This window comes from Pteropus alecto, unplaced genomic scaffold (genome assembly GCF_000325575.1).
Source record: "Pteropus alecto unplaced genomic scaffold, ASM32557v1 scaffold20, whole genome shotgun sequence".
Lineage (NCBI taxonomy): Eukaryota > Metazoa > Chordata > Mammalia > Chiroptera > Pteropodidae > Pteropus > Pteropus alecto.
This window is the reverse complement of record NW_006436298.1, coordinates 18,135,049-18,139,142: the sequence shown is the minus strand read 5'-3', so window position 1 is coordinate 18,139,142 and position 4,094 is coordinate 18,135,049.

Below are 4,094 nucleotides of genomic sequence, written 5' to 3'. Positions count from 1 at the left end.
AATCCTTAGATCCTTCTCCTCCTCTGGAAATGAGAAAGTAAAGAAGCAAAATGGGCAAGGAATACAGTTCCAATGGATTCTCTCCACATGGAAACGCATGGCAAGGACAAAGGATTTAACCTCCAATAAAAACTGCTTGGTTTTTTCTTATGCAATGCTATACAATTGAAAATGAAAGAACACTTAAATGGAAGTTAGAAAGTCTGGTTTCTAATCAAAACTAATCAGTTTTGTGGCCTTGAAAAAATCACATGGGCATATTTCCTCATCTATAATTAATAATTAAGGGTATTGAGCTAGATCATTTCCTTTCAGATCTAAAATTCTATGATTTGGTAATGTATGAGACAACTCTCCTCAACTCTACTGCTATATGTGGAATAAAAACCTTTGACAATAATTTCAACCATTCGATGTTCAACTTTCACTTGAAGGTTTTATTGGTATTTTGTAAGGTTTGTGGTTTAGATTCAAGGAGGTGAAGCTTAAAGAAGATTCCTCAGGAAAAAGACAAGGATGTCCACTTTTACCACTTTTATTCAACATAGTATTGGAAGTCCTAGTCACAGCAATTAAACAAGAAAAATAAAAGCCATCCAAATTGGAAAAGTAAAACTCATTATTTGCAGATGACATGATGTTATATAGAGAGAATCCTAAAGATCCCACCAAAAAACTGTTAAACTGATAAATTCAGTAAAGTAGCTGGATATAAAGTTAATATTCAGAAAATGGTTGCATTTTTATATACTGATAATGAACTATCAGAAAGAGAAGTTAGAAAAATACTCCCAAATATAATTGCATCAAAAACAATAAAATACCTAGAAATAAAATTAACCAAGGAAGTTTACAGGTCTCTTAAGACTTGTTCCCAGAAAATTATGTCACTGAAGAAAGAAATTGAAGAAGATACAAATAAATGGAAGCATATACTGTGTTCATGGATAGGCATAATTAACATCATTAAAATGTCCATATTACCAAACCAATCCATAGATTCAATGCAATCCCTATCAAAATACCAATGGTACGTTTCACAGAACTAGAACAAATAATCCAAAAATTTACTTGGAACCATAAAAGACCCCAAATAGCCATGGCACTCTTGAAAAAAAGAGCAAAGTTGGAGGTATCACACTACTTGATATCAAACTATACTACAAGGCTACTGTAATTAAAACAGCATGTTCCTGGCACAAAAACAGACACATAGATTAATGGGACAGAAGAGAGAGCCCAAAAATAAATCCACACTTATACACCCATTTAATATATGACAAAGGAGGCAAGAACATACAATGGGGTAAAGACAATTCTGTTTAATAGGTGGTGTTGAAAAAACTAAACAGATACATCCAAAAAAATAAATAAATAAAATTGGACCACTTTCTTTTACCATATACAACAATAAATCAAAATGGATTAAAGACTTAAATGTAAGACCCAAAACCATAAAGCTAGAAGAAAACATAAGTAGTAAACTCTCTGCCATTGCTCTGAGTAATTTTTTTCCCTGATATATCATCTTGGGCAAGGGAAACAAAAGAAAAAAAAAATGGACTACATCAAACTAAAATTTTTTGCACAGCAAAGGAAATCATCAGCAAAACAAAAAGACAACCTATTGAATGAGAAAAGATATTCTCCAATGATACATCCAATAAAGAGTCACTATGAAAAATTTATTAAGAACTCACACCACTCAACACTAAAAAAAAAAAAAAAAAAAAACCTGAGCAGAGGATCTGATTAGACATTTCTCCAAAAAGGACATACAGATGGCCAATAGACATGGAAAGATGCTCAACATCACCAATCATCAGTGAAGTGAAAATTAAGACCACAATGAGATGTGGTCTCACACCTGTCAGAATGGCTACCATCAATAAATCAAAAAACAAGGGTTGGTGAGGATGTGGAGAAAAGGGAAGACTTGTGTACTGTTAGTGGGATTGCAAATTGGTACAGCCATTACAGAAAACAGTTTGGAGATTCCTCAAAAAATTAATAATAGAACCATCATATGACCCCACAATTTTACTCCTGGGTATTTATCTGAAGAAAACCAAAACACCAATTCGAAAAGATATATGCACCTCTATGTTCGCTGCAGTTCTGTTTACAATAGCCAAGATATGGAAACAACATAAGTGCCTACCAACAGATGATGAGAAAAGAAGAGGTGGCACACATACACAATGGAATATTATTCAACCATAAAAAAGTGAAATCTTACCATTTGCAACAACATGGATGGACCTAGAGGATATTATGCTAAGTGGAATAAGTCAGACAGAGAAAGACAAATACCATAGGATCTCACTTGTATGTGAAATCTAAAGAAAAAAATAAGTGAGGAAACAAAATAAAAACAGTCATAGAAACAGAGAACAAACTGATGATTGCCAGATGAGAGGGAAGTTAGGGGGCTGGGTGAAAAAGGTGAAGAGATTAAGAAGTACAAATTGGTAGTTACAAAATACTCATGGGGATATAAAGTACAGCATAAGGAATATAATCGATAATATTGTAATTACCATGTATAATGCCAGGTGAGTACTAGTCTAATCTGGGGATCATTTTGTAAATTAGATAAATGTCTAACCATTATGCTGTACACCTGAACCTAGTAATAAAATAATACTGAATGTCAATTATTTGAAAAAAAAATACTGAATGTCAACTATTTGAAAAATATTAAAAAATAGTATACTAATCACAAAGTGTAGTAGGAAACTGCAATGAAATCACTAAACCCTAAAGCTACTCAGGATTAACGTGGTCTTAGAGTCTCCAAGAGATTACTTTTGAAGGTTCAGGAAAGAACCCCAAAATGTGCACACTGTGGTTTGGTTTTGTTGTTCCGAATACCTTGACAAAATATGTAGCTAGATTTTTTTACATGATTATTACTTATATCTAAATTCTACTTTACCCATTAGGTCTTGTTTTGTACATGCCTGGGCTCCAGAATTAAACTCAAAGGGCAGCTCTAAAAATATCCTACAATTTTGAGGCATGGGGGATGGAATGGTAAAACTATTCAAGTATGTAAATCATGGGATTTTAGTACTATATCTCATTAGTGAACATATATTATTATTCTGGAAGAGCAGGCTCCTTACAGAGTAGTAGTATAAAGTAAACGATGTTTTACAAATGTGTTAAAATAGCAAAGTGATAAATTTGTTGATTATGATGCATACATAAAATGTTTAGTTGTCTTGATATAGTCAGAAATTTTTCAGTGTGTACTGAGGCAATTTTTCCAATTCCCCGTCCTTCCCCAAATAATGCTAATCTCTGAAATAATAGGTAGAAATTGAGATAAGAGAGAATGATATCATTATGCTATTAGAATGAATACATTTAAGGGCTAAGAAAATGGAAAAAATACAGTGAGACTATAATAAAATCTATGGAGTTTTCTAAGCATAAACAGATAAAAAGTGCTTAACATTCACAAATTTCTCTCTGTGCTTTCACATTATGTAAAAAACTCCAAATTTCAGTACCACTAAAAAAACTGAATTTACAATTTAAATTTGGTGTGGTAGAAGTGACTTCTAGCCCAAAGCTTCTCTTTTAGAGATGATTAGACAGATTCTCAAAGAGGCTCATTAAATTGACAAAGCCATGGAAACCATGAACAGTGGAGCCAAGAGGAGTTCTCGGTTTCTAATTCATTGTTCTTGATTTGGTCCTACTTCTCCATCTTTAATAAATTAACAGAGATAGGGCCTCTGCCTCTCCTTGTACATGCTCTGGTATAGTAAGTTTAATTCTGGTCTCTCAGTTAATCATTTCATAAAGGCCTCCCTTCCGCCTCACCTTCTTTGAAATTAAAACATAAATAAATAAATAACCCCAGGAAAAGTGATCTTTTACTTTGTTACTCTGTGCTATCTTCCCTATCTTACCTTTCCTCCAATCTTTCTGGTATTGCCTGGGCTGGTTGCATAGTATTTTTATACCTGGGATAACATCATTTTCCCTGTTCTATGGATGCGCAAACAAAAACCATGCTATGCTTTCCTCATCTTACTCCTTTCATGTTTCTTCCCTTTCCTTTTTTTCCCTTCCTCCTTTGC